This window comes from Anser cygnoides, chromosome 6 (genome assembly GCF_040182565.1).
Source record: "Anser cygnoides isolate HZ-2024a breed goose chromosome 6, Taihu_goose_T2T_genome, whole genome shotgun sequence".
Lineage (NCBI taxonomy): Eukaryota > Metazoa > Chordata > Aves > Anseriformes > Anatidae > Anser > Anser cygnoides.
Genome location: NC_089878.1, coordinates 5,639,673 through 5,658,783, shown reverse-complemented (window position 1 = coordinate 5,658,783; position 19,111 = coordinate 5,639,673). Strand labels below are relative to the sequence as shown.

The following is a 19,111-nucleotide window of genomic DNA, read 5'->3' as shown; positions in this document are numbered from 1 at the left end:
CCAGCACTTTGTGTTTGAAGCAGTCGTCACTGGTTTTAACAAAGCAGGTGTTGAGCAAGAAAGGGCAACCTGAGCCATGCTAATATTGAAAAGGCCCAGAACAGACAACCCTTCTTAAAACTTCTGGGGACAATACAAAGGTAGCCTGTGGTTTTTGTCTGCCACTCGAGACATTGAGTTTTTGGGTGTCTTGCTGCTTTCTATTTTCTTTTCTGTGCATGCTCAGACTGGTCCAGCTCAGGCTGTCTGTTCTTAACACACCCTTAATGAAGCATTTGCAAACTCTGTAACGCTTCTGCTCTTTCAGAGCCTTTTCGTTTTCAGTTGTTCAGTGCTTCTGTTCACAGCCTGCCTTTGCTTACCTGCACATCTCAGTACTCCTTTACCTCTCTCCCCCATAAAAAAATTCCCAGGTTTGCCATTCCCATTATTAGTAAAATATGCCAGTTTGGCATTCATCCCCTCCACTCCCAGCACTCCTGGCTTCTTAAAATTTCTTCCTTTCCTGCTTTCAGACACAGTCCTCCTCCATTAAAAAGTTTCTAGCCTGCTCAGGGTGCTTTAATAATAGGTGGATCTGAGAAAAGAAGAGTTTGTCTCTTTCAGGTTTGAAGTAAAATACCTAGCATATTTTATGACAGCGAACACGTATCTTGATACAAATGCATCTCCAGACAGGCTGTTAAATTACTTTTTTTTCTTCCCTCATCAAGAATTTTTTGACTACTGCATTTTTTCCCTACCTAAATGTAAACATGGGAGAGACTAGGAAACAAGGGCTATCGAGTGGTTAGGTGGAAATATGCGAGTAGCTTTGCATGATTAATGGCTTTACCTTAAGTGTTGCACATAGGGAAAGATACTGGAAAGTTGCCTAAAACAAGGTGATTAAAGGGCTATCCTGTGTAAATACTGAGGAGCAAAGGACAGCAATGCACGACTAAGCCCCTAGGTAGGGAGAGCCAGGATGTACAGTCATTTTGCCCCCGCTAGTCACAGCCGCTCTTGCCGACACTTGAGGAATGCAGGATGTGCCTCAAATAGAGCTTTACAAATATTCTCTGCTGCAGTCATTTCAGCCGTTCCTGGTATTAATATTAGCTCTCACTGACAACAGCTGGGGATTTTAGTGACAGCGACTGCAGAAGAGTACAAATGTGGGTTGTTTTTGTTTTTTTTTGTTTTTCCTCTTTCATGCCAGCTGAAAAGTGAACATCAGACTCCCTATACTGACTCAGATGAAAGGTTGGACAAGCCCAGGCTCCTGTCTCTGGCAGTGGCCAGAGAAGCTTAAAGAAAGCATAGAAGAACAAAACAAGCATAAAATAATCCTTTCCCTACTCCATCCTCCCCACAAAGTGAAACTTTTCAGTTCTGGCACCTATCCTGATGAGATAAGGAAGAATAGCTTAAAGAATCCAGTGGCAAGGAGGGGAGGGAGGTGCTCCCTTCAAAGTACTGGCAGGTTTTTGTTTTCTGATCCAGTGCCAAATGCTACAGTGGTACTTGCCAAATGCCCTTGCCATGGTGCTTGTCCGAGGGCTTTACAGCATTACACCATGCTGTCTGTGCTGTGCTGCTTCTGCTGAAGTCTGTGGGATTCCTCTCGTGCTGAAACTACTAATTGTGAAAACCCAGCTTGTTTGGACATCAGTGTGCATCTCTGGAGCACGAAGAACAGGAGATCCCTGCCCATGCTGTTAGCGGGACAAGCAGTTGGTAAGAGATGTATTTTTTCCTTGTCTAGCTGAGACTGGAGAACACGTATGCTGCACAGGTGGGCATCCTGGTTTACAGAGCTGTCACAGAGAGCTGGGAATCGAGACCACGCTCTGAAAGGTAGGGCAGATGCCGTGCTCATCTAAGGACTCCTGGACAATCCCACCTCAGGATTAGATCTGCACAAAATGATGGAGGCACAAGTGTGATTCCTGAGGGGAAAAAACACACCAACTTCTTAAGCTCTTAATTTTAAAAGTGACACAGTCTGGAAGCATCAGCATTTGTTCTGTCTCATTAAACCTCAAGCCTGAGTTCCCAGAACAGTTTTTCCAGAGGAAAGCGTCCATAGGCAGGTGTTTCTTGCCAGCTGATCTGGACCTTCAGCGGTTCCTAGCTCCGAGCAAGCTTCCTCAGCAGAGGGACGCACCGCAGCACCGCTAAGCTTGCAAACGCCGTTCGCTACTTCAAAGAAGTTAAAAGTACCAAACACACCAGCGGACCTTGCCAGCTCCATAAGCCAAGCAAACTGCAGTTTAAGGAGGTCAGAAAGAACTCAGACACACCTGGAAATACTCATAAAGCTCTCGAGCCTAATCACTGTTGCTCAAGGTGTCCAGGAGCTCTGCAAACATTTGAACAACGTGTGTGAGCCAGACAGGTGTGGCTTCAGCAGCTCGGATGCCCAAAGGAACCCAGCAGGCCAGGAACACTCGACCATTTCTTAATTTGTTTGGGCCAGGATCAGCTCAGAGACCATCCTGCTCTGCAGGCAGGTGACCGCTGCTTGTGCTGTGGCTCTACTCCTCCCCATCCTGTGCACCCTGCCCGCTGTTGGGAACAGCACCTTCCAGCCCGCATTCTCTAGCCTGATCTCCCTTGGCCATGGGACACCTGTAAAAGATGTTAATTTTGGAGAAAGCTGGGGCGCAGCCATCCTGGAGAATGAGATGCTTTTAAAGCATCTTTAAGCGACTGAGGCTTGCAGCGCTCCAAATAGTTGGCTGTTGTTATGTAGGCATGTATGTCTCTGTGAATGTTTCCCGTTGTTGGTTTTACTTCCCAGCTGGGCATTCAGGCTGGGTGTTACCTCAGTTTCTTTTGGTGTGAGTCAGCACCACAGTTTTGAGAGATGATGGCTACATCTACTGAAAATGGAGGCTTGAAACGTTCACAGAAGAACAGCGGAAATCAAAATATTGTGAAGGGGCTAACAATTATGTGCACAGAAACTGGTAACGAAAGCAGAAACAGAGGTGGGGTTTCTTAGCTGTGGGGATAACATGGCCCAGAGCTCCTCTGGGGACTGTCTGCAGGAATCAGTATGATTCGGGTGCGTCATTTAGGGGGAAAAGCAGGAAGCAAGCTGAACCAAAAATAATAACAATAACGCTAGAACCCATCATGGTACACTCCGGCTGGATCTCTTTTGCTACGAGAAAGCAATGTTTAGAGACACTGATGCTATTGTACTCGTTAATTTCGAGGTGTTTTCTATAGATATTTCTTGATAGCTGCTGTCCCAGGGGGAAAGACAATAGCTATTGTATTTGCTTAAGACAGTGCTCCAGAATTTCAGCAGCTGGGGTAAAAATAGGAGCAGGGAGACTGAACACAAGTAAAGTCCTGTTGCAGCAGAAGGGTGGGATGCACAGGGGGTCACTGCACTCCGTTAATTCGAAGGATAATTAACCATGAAGCTTTGAACTCTTACTTAAATGGCTGATGTCCTAAGGATGCTCAGAAATGGAGCGTGGTTGCCACTGTTGTGCTGTGGCTGGCTGCCTGGCCCAGGGGAACCTGCTTTCGGGGGGCAATCTGCACCAGCCAGCGCTGCTTCTTCGAGCCTGCTCGAAAAGAGTTTCCCTTCCGCCTGAGAAATGCTGACGAGATTGTAATTGTTTCGGTGATTCTGACGCGGAGCCTGTTCAAAAACCCAGCTGCAGAGCGGTGGTATTATAAATACCGTGCAGTTATTGTTCTTAGTAGTGTCATTTTCAGCATTACTAACAGCCCGTGCAGACTGTGCTGTGCGTCGCTCGGTGCTTCTCTGAAGTGATGTTCTCAGGGCAAGGTTTTCTCGCTCCCCAGATGCTGTAACGCACCACGCTTTTTTTCAGTGCAGAGGCAGCGTCCCGTGCTCACTCTGTACTGGCATTTTCAGGAGAGAACATTTCCCGTTCTTGGCTGAAATAATTCATTTTCTGTGGGAGCTGCGTGCTTTTGGTGTGTTAGTGGCAGAACATCAGACTAGAACCAGGTCCTCTACTTAACTGGCTCCAGAAGAGCGGCTATTATCACTAACCACATATTTTTTAACAACTTGTAGACTGTGGGGAAGTTGAACAACACCTTAGCAAATAAGTTATTTCATATTTAAGACTTGTGCTTTTACAGCCGGTCCTCTGTGCTGCCACATGCTGAAACTGGACCTACTGGTGTGGTGTGGGGCACGGTGCTCACAGCTGCAGGACCCCGCCTGACTTTTGGTGCTGTTTGCTGTTACCGTACCTGAAATGAGATGATGCTTATCACAACTGTGAGTGAACCTCGATCTGATGTCCTTCGGGGTAAGGCAAGGAGCAGTGTTTGTGTTATTCTGATCCTGATGGGCCTGTTTTATTCTCTTTGTCTAGAGTAAGGATAACTTTCACGTCGACTTTCGGCCGTTCTGTGCTGGGCAGCAGTTTTTCACAGCAGTGGCTCCTGATGGTGAGGCTGACCCAGCTGGTGAGGTGTGAGCTGTGCATACTGCGGGGGGATCTGAAGGGAATAAACTGCAAGATCTGCATGGGCTGTGTGGGCTCCAGCCTCCTGGGACTGTCCTGCAGCGACAGAGGGTTGGAGAGCATCACTGGAGAGCTTGGTCCTGTTATCAGTGCTGCTGAAAGAGGTGATAGAGCATCTCAGAGGAGCTGCCTGGGGCAGAGAAAAGGCAGAATGGGCACGGTGGCAATGTCAGGACTAGGAGGGAGAGGGCGAGGCAATGCAGTGCCAGCGTGGATGGGATACAAGTGAGCAGGGCTTAAGGAGCCTTGGTTTGGCTGCCAGTCCTCCCAGGTGCAGCTTGGCTACAAAATGGTGCACCTTTGGCAGCTAGGAGCTGTGATTTCTTCCTTAAGCTGGTATATTCCATGCAACAGAAACTCTGTTAACTCCTTTAGTGACAGTTTGTAGCGCACATCCTGGCTGTTTAATTGGATTTATCATGGCTATTGGGAGCATAAATGTGTTTACAGATTTGTTGTGAAAGCTTTTTAGTCTGTTTTTCTCATAGCAAGTCAACTTCCATGTGGTGCAATTATGTTCAAGATGTTCCCTGTAGCACTGGAATAATGTCAGATTATATTGTGTGTGCATATTGTTCTTCAAAAGGATTTCATCCGAGGCACAATGCGCCGTGTCAGAAGAAGGGAGTCTTGGTTTTTATTAAGAGAGGCGTGCTAAGCTCAAAACACAGGAAATTCTGTCAAATCCTCTCGTCTTATTAGAGAGAAATGCTTGTCTCTGTCTACTGAAACGTGAAACTTGTCCCCATTAGCTCCCCTCCTGCAACATCTAGCTCTGCCAGAACTCAGTCCATCCATCTGCAGTTTTCCCCGCTTGTAGCGCAGCCCAGTGCAACCTTTTCAGCGTTGGAAGTTTGCAGCAAACGGTGAGACGTTTCAGAGAGGAGTCGGGGCGAAGAAAAGAGGACTTTCATTTGGTTTGAAAGGTTTTGTAGCTCTTGTTTGGTTCATCACCCCGTGTAGTTCAGCCTGGAAACTTCCTGTGTGCTTGATGTGGTCGTGCTCAGAAGGACTCTGAAGAAGCCAAAGTTTGTGATTCCCTAATAACGTCGTGGTGGAGAGCAGTAAAGCAGTGGCTGTAACAACTGCTCTGTGCTGTAGGTGCAGAAGGAAATGGGGCGTGCTGTCCGTGGGGCTGGATGGGGCAGTGCCACCCAGGGCTGTCCCTGGGCCCCAGCACCAAATGTGGCTGGAGGAAGCTTTCTAGCCTAACTGAGAAAGAGCTGAGGCACTTCTGTAGGAAATAAGAAGTTGTTCTCTGCTGCTTGTTCCTTGATCCGGTGGCTGAACCCATTCCTGGTCTCGTGTGGCTGCTGGAGGCTCTGAGGTCCCGCAGAGCTCGCTAGGTGGGATGGGAGCAGGACCAGGCATCAGTCCCTGGTGCCCCAGCTTTGCCCATCACGTCTCGGTCACCAGAGCTGTCTGAGGAGCGTGCTCCACCTCATAAAAAGGCGGCTGAAGCATCTCAGCAAGGAGAAAGCAGGCAGGTGGAGGAGAGCAGGTTCCCATGAGCAAAATCATCACCTGCCAGCGCTCCTCTGGGGACAGCCTCGCATGGCTGGAGCCCAGCGGGAACCAGCAGGAGCAAGACACAGTAAAAGTTCACGTTGGCTTCTCACGGGGGTGGCAGTAAGAGGATGTGGAGCCGTGTGGCTGCTGCAGAGGGGACGTTTTGGTCCTGGACCCACAGCTGGATGTCAGGGGCTCCACCAAGCAGTGTTGCACCAAGGATGAAGCTGGCCCCTAATGCTCATTCTTGAAGTGTTGTGTTGTTTTTTTTTTCCACTTAGGTAACAATGCGATTTCCTCTCTGATGACAGTTCAGATATTAAATGTCACATCTGCCTAATACTTTCATTCTTAACTACAACAAGCTTTCCCAGTGCTTCTAAAGCAGACATTTGTGGTACATTTCCCAGCTGAACGATACTCAGAAACCAAAATTTGTTCTGTAACCCTTTATTATTGTTGTTGTTAGTAGTGAGTCTTGTACGGGGATTACTCAGAGCAGCAGCACAACAATTCTCCCTAACGTGGGAAAAGTCAGGGTTTTCAGATGCCACCATTTTGAGCCTGTAACCTGTATTTCAGTAGCAGGTTTCCTTGTTCAAAGTTGCACTGAAGAACAATTGCCAGGGACTTTCCTCTCTTCTCTGTCCACAAGGATGCAGCTACCTGCCCTTCTGTCTTAAGCGCTAAAGAGATGAGGGAGCAGGAGGAAGGACACAAGCAGATCAGAGCTACGTGGGAAGGAAAATCCATATTGCAATTGTTTGATAAAAATGCAAGGGATCGCTGGCAATCGTGTTTTTGGTGGCCCTACGCAGATTCACATCGGCTGAGAATCTGGGCCAAGAAACTGAGAGTACAGCTGTGACCACGTATGCACAAGCTTCAGCTGATCTTTCTCATTGGTTTAGTATATCTAAATCTGCAGGTGTACTTTGCCAACTGAAAACTTTGGCCTTGATTTATTTCTTTTTTGAAGTCTGAAGGTTTGTACAAGTATGTAAGAGTGCACCCAAGAATGCAGAAACCTTTGTGTGTGTGCTTAATCAGGTAGATATTTGCCAGGCTTTCTAGAGCAGTTTAATGTACTTTCAGAAGAGGGAAGAAAAAAAAATCTTAAAAAAGCATAAAATATACTCTGTGTACTCTATGGAAGCTCAGGGTCCAGGTCATTTTACAGAATTCAAGTTTTTGCTATGCTTCAATTCAGTTAAAAAGCCCGAATGATGAGCCATTTTAAAGTACTTCACAAGACCCATGAGTCATGCAAAATCCTATCACATTTTTCCCTCTGCTGGAAATCACAGAAGTTGTGAATGGTAAACGAGCTATTAAATCATAGATAAAGAATGCTGCAGGATGGGTTGGTTAAAAAAAATATATATATATAAAATAATTAAATAATAATTTAAAAAAGAAAAAACAACAACCAAACACATAGTTTTAATCTAGCTTCTAATTCCCTGGGCATGAATTCAACAGGTAAGGCTGGAATATCACAGCCTACCCTCAAAAAGGAGTGGCATGCAGCTGTATCCTTTGGAGAGCTGCTATTCCTTTTCTTGTTTTCTTTACTGCTCCAGGCATACAAAGATTTTAATACTTCTCCTTTATCTAGCACAGTTAATTTCCCCGCCCTATACCAGCTGAACTTCTCCGGCAGGTATGTTTGGGGGATTGTGGACCCAAGCTTTCATCTGCTCCCAAGTCTTCTGCGAACAAAATTGAGCATTTGTGATCCCACAGAACTGTCTCCTGGCCCAGCTGCTGCTCCGGTAGGCAGGGGAGGGGCGACGCAGTGTCCATAGGCTCACATCTACAAGTGCAGCTCCGTTGGGTGGTGACCCAGTGGTTCCCCCAGTACAGGCCAGCTTACACTGGTGGCCATCCAAGGAGGAGACTCCTGAACACATGCAGATGGATTGCATGGTGAATAAGAATTTGGGAAACACTGTTTTTTGCACTCAGTAAATCATACAGGAGCAACCTGATTTACGAGAGCTTTGCTGCCTTCAGGTCTGTGCTCCCAATAAATCACAGCTCTGCCCAGTGTCAAAATTTAGAGACTATCAACTGTCTGACATGCACAGTTAAATCCTGATCGAACAAAACATATGCTTGGAAATGAGAGGCCAGCTTTGAAGTCTGACCTATGAATTCTTTGAATCAAAAGGAGATTATGGCATATCGTGTTCTTAACACAATTGCTGAGCAATTACAGTAATAAGTTAGTAATAAGCTTTCTATGTGCTATCTTTTAAGGGGAAGAGGAGGGATTAGGTTCAAGTATATAGAAAGAGACGACAAATCTAAAATCCATGTAGACCAGAAAATCTAACCTCTATTATCCTTCTTATCTAGTCTAGCTCTTTGCAATAGTTTTTGACTTCAGAAATTGATTGTGAGGATATCTATATCCCCTAGATATTTTTATTACTAGAATAAAGCCTACCTGAAACTACTGCTTGGATCCATAGATAAGTGGTGCAGTGGCCTTCCATTATTATTGTTTTTTTTTGATACTTATGTCTTATTCCACTGTAATTGTTAGGATTCTTCTCCTTTTAGTTTCTTTTCCCTGAAACACTGTGGTCAGATTTCCCAGATCTTGCATTCTTTGTTGACCAGAAATTTCTAAAGGCTGAAATGGAAACAAAGGAAAATGCTAGGCAAGGGGCTTTGTGACCATAAGCCATAAAAGCACTTCATCAGACAGAAAGTCTCACTTCCTATTTCAGTCTCCATTTTTTGGGCACGTATTCCAGGTCAGAACCTTTGGCACATACAGGATAATAATTAGGATAATAATAAGATAAACATTTGCCTTTTTTTTTTTTTTTTTGCCAGTGTACTGTGAAAAGATTGAGGGAAACAGTTATGTTTCTGTACATATATGCTTCAAATCTAAATGACTAAACTGTTTTTTAGCTGAGGGAAAATAGTGTAGTTTAGTAACTTTGCTTGTTGCATAGAGAGAAACAGTTATGCTTCTCAACAGACCTGAAACAGTCTCACTATTAAATAGATTTCTGATGATTTCAAGCTCCTTTTTTATGTTTCCATTTTCACACATTTTTTTCCTCTCTCATAGTCACTTTATCCTCTCTCTAACAAATTCCTGCTTGAGAAAAATAGAATGGAAGAAAAGTAACCAAAATCACCCTAAGTGAGAATTGCACGTGGTATTTTCAGTGACATCTTAGAGCTACATCATTGCCATCAGACACATGATGGACAGCAGGGAACCCAAAACCCTGCTCCTCAGTGGGGAGAAAGCAGTGCTTACCAAGCATGGCTGGTCCTCTTTTAGCACCTTTTAGTGGTTGCTCTATAGCCTAATCCACTGCTCTTTGCAATGGAAAGGCAGCAGGCTGGCAGCAAGCTTTGGGCATTCTGCTTCTTTGTTATTCCCCACCGCTGTGTTGGATCTGCCATCTGATCTTCCTTTTAGTAGCACGCGTGAGAGGCCAGTAACACTGTTGACAATGTCCTAGGTAAAGCTAAACGTGTCCTGTTCTCAGGTGGTTGCAAAATTCCCAAGTTGAGCCTCCATTGTAATTGAGCTGAGATACTCGTTTATTGTAAAATTACTTTCATGTATGCTAACTTAACGAGCTAGGTATTGCCAGTGCTATAAATAGGTCTGAATGTAGATAAGGTCTATGGAATGAACAAAATGGCTCATTCCCACAAAAACGTCATCTGTTGTCAAAAATATCTGATATGTAACATCTCTCTAGCTCTCTTTCTTGTGGAGTAAGAGCAGACCTGCTTAACGTGCTCCTGAGGTAGGGGCTCTAGTGAGGGATTGCAATGTCTTGTGTAGGGAGGATGCGGGTGTAAGACTTCTGAAAACAGGTACAAAGTTGCATTGATTTTAAAATATTAACTTAAGGTAAATACCTGACATGAAAATTTTAATCCGAATGATTAAAGTTTAGCAAGATCAAAGCATCTCAAAAGAGGGTGTCATTACAGGAAATGTTAGGTAACAGATGAAACTCTCAGCCCTGCTAGTAATCATCATATTAAGATGGATCAACACCTTAACAAGATCCTATATTATCCTGTCTTTGAAAAGCTGGCAGCTTATTTTGAAAATAAAAAGGCCTGTACAGCGAGTGTTGGAATGAACCTTGCAGCGATCCACATATTACTCAAACGTGACCGCGTGCTTTCTGCTTTGTTTCTCAGCAAACCCCTCTGAAAAGGTCGTGCCTGTATTTTACTTCACTGCATGTCTGTGACCTTTCTCACTGATGTCGAGCTTGCACAGAGGAAATCAAGCCACGGTCTTGACTTCTGTTTCTTTGTTACTTTCTGGTTTTGGTCTGTTAAGCCCCGTGTCTCGCGTGTCTGTCTCAGCTACCAGTTGCCTTCTGACAGACACGCAGAAATCACGAGGCTAATCTTTATTCCAGTTCGTGCAGCTGTCACTTGTGCCCTCTGAGGCACCCAACCTGGGCCCTCCAGCAGAAGACAAATTTTGCTGCCCTACCTCGAGGAAGCAGCTAGAAGAAAATGATGGCAGAACACCTTACTCTAAATCAACAGCAGCTGTAATGTGGTGTAAGCTTAGAGGGTTTTGCTTTGCCCCAAGCACGAGAGGTCTTTAAGGACTGGAGGAAGAAAAGTTGCTCTTCATCTGTCTGTCAGCAGCACCAGGATAACTCAAGCACAGGTCAGAGCCCCGTGGTGCTGGATGCTGTTGACAAGACAACCCCCATGTTAGAAGATAAGAGGATGCTGCGTGGAGTTAGCAGATGGTGGGATCAGTTTGAGGAGTAGATACATTTACAGAGTTTTGCAGAAAAAAATAAAATCCTACTTTCCTAAGGAAAGAGTGACTTGTAGGCTTCATGGCAGGAGTGCCTTTGACAGCAAGATGTCTGCTTTATACCTTTGGACAGATTTCTTTCCACGGGAAGAGCACTCTTTCTGGAACGTCAAATGCACATTCTTGGTTATCATGCGGTAGATTGTTCCCATGCTTTCTTGTCACGACGGCGCTGGGCTAAGAAAGCTGCAGATCAAAAGCTTTACAGAGCGGTACGGCTAAATTGTTTCTTCTTTCATCATCCATTTAAAAAAAAATTAATGGAAGATGAGAAGCTGCCCACTTCAGGTTTGTATGCGAGTGATTATAGGACAAGGCAACAGCAAGGTGCTTGCTGAAAGATGAGTAAATGGTTGGGCCTCTTCAGGAAATCTGTGGTAAGCAGGTCATTCAAAAATAACTTTCTGAGGCTATGGGAAGTGGGTGAAATGAAGTTAAAAAAGAGCTACTGAAGAGAGGAAAATGCTGATGAAAGAGAGTGTTTTATCTGATATCAGAAACTGTTGGTTTTCATTCTGATCCTGTTGTTTTTTTCTTTAGGTAGCTTTTAGAGTGCCCTTAAGTTATCTCAAAAGGTTATTAATTTTCCACTGGCATCAGAAAGGCTGAAATGATAGTTGCAATGAAAGTAAGTGACTCCCTTGAGGTTTTCGCACCCACAGCTCCAGACTAACTGGAAATGCATTTAATAAATCTAAAAATTGATACCTCTCGGCCCTTCTTGCTCCAGGGCGGCCAGCAGCGGCTCTGTCAGTTGGACCAGAACAGCGCCACGGTATGTGCCCCACAAGGGGCATACATGTGGAAAAGCTAAGCTGTCCAGAATGAATGCCAGCTCTGAAGAGCTCTGGACAAGGTCTGAAGTAGACTGAAGCAGTGAATGCTAATCCAGAACTGAGACCTGCCATGAACAGGGGATTGCTTCAGCCACTACGGGAGGACTGCAGCAGCCACGTGGTGATGCTGAGTGAACCTTCCTAGCAATCAGAAAACTCACCCTGGTTCGTGCTCCTGGGGAAGTAATGTCATCTCGGTAATGTCTAAGACATCGAAGCCTATTCCTGGTGAAAGCTGGTGTGGAAATCAGTAATCAAGACCACAACAGGTAGCCATGTGCGGAGCCAGAAGTTGGACTTGATTACCCTTGTGGGTCCCTCCCAGGTCAGGATATTCTACGATTCTACGAATAACAGCTGCAATATAAGGTATGCTGTCATCTACACAAAATCTACTTCATTCCAGTTTATCTGGAAGCAAAAGCATCAGTAAAAGGGCAGTGATAGGAACTGAAAGCCATATGCTGAAAGCCAGGCTGTTTCCCAGGGTCCTTTTGAAGGTTTTATTGCTGGTTGGAAATAGATCATAAGGTCTATAACGCTTGTCATCACTACTTTATCCTCGTTTTGTGATTTTCTTCATGTGTAGAGAGAACCATTTGCAATTTAAATTGGTGCTAGATATTGTCAATATAAAAAAAAATAAAAATGGGCATGCTACATGGACGAAAGAGCTCTTAGAAGATGGACAAATCAGCACAGGGGACAAAAGGATAATACCAGCAAAGTATGTGTATGTACACACACCCCTATAGACAGTTATATCTCAACTGTACAGAAGTGTGCCCTGCCTCACCATTGGTTGCTAACTCGCTGTTTTCTTTCCAGAAAGAAAATCCTTGACAGAATTTAAGCGATGAGTAATGACTCCATTTTCTTCCCTCCTAGCTGCCAGGCAGGCACATACGTGGGTCCCCCATTGGCCCACAAAATGTGAACATTTTAACCTTTTCTTGTTGTCCTGCGCCTGCCCTGTCACTTGGTGCTTTTGCAGCGTTTTCCCCCTTTAGCCAGGTCTACTTCTCTCAGTAAGCAGGGCAACTGTATTTACAAGAAGCAAGAAAACACTTCGCTGATAACAGCAGCATGCGTCTGGGGAAAATGTCAGCGCTTCAACCAGAGTCTTGCTATTCCCTCGGCGTTGTCATTGCTGGATCCTCTGCCCTTCCTTACAAGTGGGTTTGAGGAGGTGGTTGTTTTGGCTGGAATTAGAGAGGCACAGGTGGTATCACCAGCTGTAAATTGGAGGAGGCACTTCCTGATTATGACCACTGCCTACACGTAAATCACTGCCAAGAGAGGAGCTGGGAAGCATAGAAGCCTTCTCCTTACTTGGAAAGAGGGCCTGGAGTAGAGTCAGAACTCCCCTCTTCTGCAGCTTTTTCACCTGTGGGCTTCAGGGTTCTTTGCGAGCGCTTGGCTTCCCAAATGCTGTGACATGGAAAATCCTTATCCGTGTTTGACAGAAGGATAGACTGAGGCATTGAGCATTTAAGCTCATGCACTTAGCATTTGGGTACTCAAGTCCCTATAAAGCACTAGGAGCTCAGGAGACACAAGCACAGAGTGCACTGGGGAGCCAGGACATAGATTCAGGTGTCTGCTCAACCACGCCGAAACATCCCCTGCGAGTGGTGAATAACCCCTGGATCTCTGTCAGGTCAAGATTTTGCCCTCTGGCTTTCCACGTTTGTGGCGAGAGGCTTGTCCAAAGCTGCAGTGAGCGCTAACCTGGGGTCTCTGGCAAGGAGTTTGGGTGCTGGTTTTGGAGGGCACTGCTGCACAGGTTGGCAGAGTGCTGCTCTCAGGTGCCAGCACACCCAGCCAGGTGTAGTTATGTGCTTTCATTGCCAGGTTGGGTGGTTTTTTTTTTTTTTTTTTTTTTTAATTACTGTCTGGTGCTCACTTCTCTACCTAATCACCTGTACATAATGAAGGCCTCTGCTGCTGGCCCTGACTTGCTTTGTCTGCAGGAAATTTGGGGTGCCGTGTCTCCTCATCTGCCTCCTGCTGAAAACTGATTCTTTGGGGTGATCGCTCAGCCCGTTGTGGGCTCATGGTCTTGGTTTTGGGGTACTTTTTCCCTTTTAACCCATTGTGTCCTAAATGTGGGTCCACTGCATGTACAGATGGAGAGCAGCAAATGAAGGAGAGGTGTTGCAGAACCAACCCACCAATGTATGCCGCTCACCCACACACATGGGGAGAGGGAAAGATTAAAAGATTAAAGTTACAAACTAAAAACCGCCCCAGGCTACTGCTGAGATCTGAGTGACTGCCTGCGAAGCCAAACTCCCACTCTGGAGGTGCCGCGCCACGCTCGCTGTCACTCACTCCACACTTGCTTTCTCCTGCCATCCCTTCCTGCCGCTGGCTTTGCTATTTTTACAGACCCCAAAAATTAAATAATAATTTAGTTTGGCTACAAAGAAGGGTCCTGAGCAACTCCTGGGCATCACCTGGGGGCTCATGGGGGTAGTTTTCCTCCCCTCATTGCACTCCTGGACTTCTGGACCCTCGAGACTCCTCTGGCAGCCTTCTCCTGTGCCTCATTTGCCCACATCGCAACCAGTTTCGGTTCAGTTGCGGCCCAGGACTGGCGTGGGAGGGACGGCAATTTGCAGCCGTTAGAATTTCGGTAACAGTGGGGGGAAGTTTGTAAGGTCTTTAATGCTTTCCCTTCCCTCCAGAGAGATGTCACGCAAGCCTTATCCTATCAAGCTTACAATGAAGTATGCCTACAATTTCATATTCCTTCCTGCCATTTGTTAGTGTTTTCTCACATTTTTTTCCGTGTCTTCACTAGGAATGGACGAAGCATGGCCATTTTGGTTTTATGGCTGAACAGCACAGAAGTAAAACTGAGGCCTGGGCTCTCCAAAACAGATATTAGTGTTGCACCTGTGTTGGTAATGTATGATACAAAATTAAAGAAGATTATTTCTAATTTGGCTGTAGTGGTTGATCTGAACCTAAACGATGGTTTTGTTTAATACTCAGAGTATTGAGCTCCAAAAGTAATTTTACCAATTTTTTTGTTGTTGCTGTTTTAAAGTTTGGGGGTACTTTTTATCACAAACAGGCTGTTTCAAAGCAAAAAGTTCAGCTCTGCTATTTTGAAAATGTTGAAATGGTATATTTTGACATCTCCAAAGTTCCTCCTCCTCCCTCTGCTTTTCAGATGAAGGTATTCGTCAGACACAGGCTGAACTTGCGAATATGTTCAGTTCCTCTAGGGTTCCATATTTAATCAGGTGTTTCACCCAGCTCTGCGTAAGCACTGGGGTGACACCAGAGAAAGGGGAGCACTGGGACCTTCTTTCTTGCTCCTGCATGGGGCACGTGGGACGGCTGGACAGCCAGCTCATAGCTTGGCTTCCCTGCTGCTGAGGACAGTGGGAACCTTGCAGATCAGGACACGTTCAGGTGACTCGTACCTGCCCTTAGATACCTGGGCTTCTTCCGGCGTGACTGGTTTCTCTCATCTGCTGCCAATGGTCTTGTCAGGGCAAACGTGCTGAGCTGATCGGATGCCCTGCTAGGGATAGCTGCGAGGGGAGCTTTTCAACCCTGTTGCTAGAATTTGTGAAAATGTAGATGCTGACGTTTACAGCAGGACTGGAACTATTGATGTTGAGGAGTCGGATGGTTCCCCTTTCTGCCCCGAGGAAAAACTGACTGTATGAGAATGTGCAAGTACCTGGCTATATATAAATAATATACATATAGTTATTGAAAACTGCTTCTGTCCGCCCTCCTGCTTGTGCCAGGCAGGGTCCTGGGCACGGTGTCAGACAGGTAACGCGTGTCTTGGGAGCAGCATCCTGCTGGGAGCTTCATGATGCAAGCACTCACAGCCCTTCATGCCGCTCTTCCACGCCTTTGGCAGAAGAAGCTCAAATTGCTTGGGTCTGTGCCTCGAAGGAGGCCAGCAGCAAGATCTGTGCTTCCCACGGGAGGTGCAGTTCTTGATAAGCATCTTGCTGTCTGTAACGAGCATGGCGAAAATACCACTTTGGGCACAAATCTAAAATGGAGTCATTTCCACGTTCCTTCCTGTTTTGATGACGACTAACTGAGAAATTTTTGCAGTCTTGTTTTATGCGCCACGTGCTTGCATGGGGTCTTTGTGATGAATCTGTACCCTCCAACTAATTATAATTAGTGTGCTAGTTTGTTTACATCGGATTAATCTAATTCAAATGACTAGATGAAATTCTTTGATCTTCAGGGTAGAGGAGGTCAGACTATGATGATTTTACACAGTTGCTCCTGGCCGTAAAATCTATTCATTTGACAATCAATAAAAAGATATCACTTGCAGTGTTGGTAATTTCCTCCTCTCATCAGCCCTGACCCTGTTTTGCTGGTTTTCACTCTCCTGTCAAGTTTAAATCTCTTTTCTTCTTGGAGCTCCACTCTGCTCCATCGTGCCCTGCTTTCTGCCCCCACTGAAGCCTGCACACCCTTCCATTTCCTAGTCTCCACCCAAGCTTTTTCCGTGACTGCCTTCTCTGCCCTCGTTGCCCACGGTCTTGTCTATATGTGTGGGTACTGTCCTTTTAATTTGGTCTTGTCTATATGTGTGGGTACTGTCCTTTTAATTTGAAGCCACTTCCTCATTTACATTCACGAAGTGTGCAAGTTCTCTTCCAGAACTCTTCCTAACCGTGCATTCAGTGAGGTGGTGTAGCTGCCAAAAAAAAAAAAAAAAAAACCACCAAAACATTCTGCTCCATATTTGTTCTTCATTCTGTTGCACGAGTTTGTATGCATAGCGTTTGGGAGTCTGCAGGCTTTCTGGGGCATGGTCTGTAACAAGTCATCGGTCCAGCCAGCCCTGCCCATTGCACAACTCTGGATACTATGAATATTTATGATGCTAAATAATCATCCTTGCCTCTCACCTAGCACTCTTCACCAGCAGATCGAAAGTTGCTTCAGTGAGGACATCAAGTCGTGATTCCAGACAGGGAAATAGAGGTAGTGGAAGGTGAAATAACCTGCCTGGCATCGCCCCATCAACAGCAGAGAGCCAGAAGCCACGTGCAGTACTCTCTGGCCCCAGTCACGTGTGCCAGCCGCGAGACCCTGCTCCACGACAGCTAAGAAAATAAGTGCTTATGCAATGCATTTTTGTCTTCTCCATTAAGAGCAAACAATTTGAGCATTTTCCTCCCAGGCATTAATAGCATCCTTGAGAAATATGTTTCAACATGCATTTTCGGTAATACTTGTGTGTGTGTTACGACCCAGCTAGCAGTTGTGACCTGCTAAAGGAAACAGACTGCAGCGAGGGGGAGAGGCGGCACCTACGCCCCCGCGCTCTGCTCTTCCTCCTCCTCCGCCCCTTAGCTCTTCTGGTGGCAGTCGGAGACGCTGGGGACCAACCACAGAGACGTTCTGCACGGAGCTCTTTGGGGAGCTATACCAGCTGCTGTGTTGGCAGCCTTGGAGTTGCCTCTGGGTCTGCCTTGCCATCTTGTCTCCTTGAATATAATTGCTTGCTGCTGATTTTTTTTTTTTCCTTTGATTCTGTGGAACTCATATCCTACTCAGATTCCTTCTCAATCTTGCAATCTGGGGAGTCGGAGGAAATAGAGAACTGATCAGCTGCCTGTTTCCTCTGTATATTATGAAAGTGTCCCTATGCCATGTGTGATTTTAATCTTTTTTTTTTTCATCTGATCAGACAGCACATCAAAGAGTCAGACTGTGCTGGCGAGGTCTGTGCTCTGAGCAGGGAAGGATCCGTTCCTGCAGAGATGCTCCCTGCTCTCAGCTCCACAAAGGTGACAGCAAATCTATCACTTCCCCCCTCTCTAACCCTGTGCTGTACCTCCCCCCCACTGCACACGCTATTCAGTTTTGCCAATTTTATGTGGCAGAGCATCTGATCTTTCTTGCAGAGCCCTCTGTGGCAGGAACACTTAAGCAGCCATGTCTAAGGAGAGTCCTTCAGGAGTGGCAGAATATGCCTGCCTGGAGACCTGCGCATACTGTGAATAAACCCATTTCTCACTCTTTGGAGGTCATGGGGAACCAAATCACTTCATGGAACTAACCAGAATTTTACGCAGTAACTACTTTCTCTTCTGTGTATAAATGATACCCAGCTCACCTAGGACAGTGGTAGAAAAAGCACATGCAGAAGGCTGGGTGGGTATGCTTGGACATAAGGGCATGAGTGCTATGTGTGCATTTGGACATGCATCACAAACTTTGGAGCACTCTGCAGGGCCTGTGTCACCAAGAGATCAGCCTAGATGGTCTTCAGGCTTAAAATTGCTGGCTATGATTCTGTAGCTTGCAATTATTGTAGAAAAAGAAGGTCTGATGTAGAGGTTGTCTTCTGAGCTACAGTTCTGCTACCTCCATCACTGGATCCACCTGATTTATTTACTTTCTTAATGTTAGAAATCCTCGCTTTCACCTAACCAGTCTCGGCGCACTGCAACCATTTCAAAACCAAAATGTAAAAGTGTGAAAATAGCTGTAAAGTTACCAGACCTCTTTCCATGCCGTCCTTCCGTTTGCGCAGGGCAGACATCTTCAGGAGACTTCTACCTCCTGATGTCTGGGAGAAGGATCAGACCGAGCACTGGGGTGTCCTCTGGGACACGAGCAGAAGCAGTACCTGAGTGGGAAAATATTTGAATTTTAACAATAGAGGACAGTGCTAAAAACTACTGTAAAAGCACTTCCCTGCTTCTCAGTGGGGAGGTTTTAATTTGTCTCATCGGCTGCCTCTGGCTTTTTGCCCAGCGCTGTGAGATCGACTCGTGAAGGGAGACAGCAGAGCAAGTTTGTCCTATTCCTCTTCTCCAGCGCGCGATGCCAGACGTGAGCAAATAACGCTGCTGCTCCTGCTCGAGGCATGGACCATGGAAGGCACTTGTAGAAGGGGGCTACGATCTTCTGAGCCCTCTCATCCATCTCCCTGACGCATTACAGAGCCCAGGACAAGGCTGACTGACACATCAGTCATCGCCAGCTCCCAGAAGCGTGGCTACATATGGTTGGCGCCTTGCTAACCCACTTGAGTGCTCCCGAAGAGGTGATTTTAGTCTCTTTAGGGCAGTCGCGCACGGTTCTGGGTGGCAGGATTGCAGCACAGGACTGTGTAGGGAACTTTTTGCCACAGAAGGGACTTCCATCGACCAGCCCTGGCGAAAATGTTACTCCCCATCTTGCTGTGCACCCCATAGCCGTGGCTGCATTTCTGTCGCGCTGCACGTGCTGTAAATAAAGCGTTTGGGCCGAAAAGTCTATAGAAGCGTGATACTACCAATATTTTACAGCCCTAATTACCATGATTGTAGTGCCTACAGGCGTATGCAAAAACACTTTGAGTGGGAGGGGAGGAGGCAGCGCTGTGAACATTTTTGTGGTTTCGCCGGGCACTGTGCAGCCGAGTTTTC

General features: G+C 46.0%; 1 long non-coding RNA gene across 3 annotated transcripts in view; it reads left to right on the top strand.

Annotated features, from left to right (window-relative positions):
- The window catches only part of LOC106040007 (uncharacterized), a 24,231-nt gene extending 5,271 nt beyond the window's left edge, over positions 1–18,960 (top strand). For 2 of the 3 annotated variants that reach the window (XR_010832178.1, XR_010832176.1), the window contains 4 exons: positions 11,395–11,482; positions 11,585–12,059; positions 14,497–14,599; positions 17,383–18,960. This is a non-coding gene — a long non-coding RNA (uncharacterized lncRNA). The remainder of the gene's footprint in view (positions 1–11,394; positions 11,483–11,584; positions 12,060–14,496; positions 14,600–17,382) is intronic. The other variant, XR_010832177.1, reaches the window with a different exon arrangement.
- The last annotated feature ends 151 nt before the right edge of the window (positions 18,961–19,111 follow it).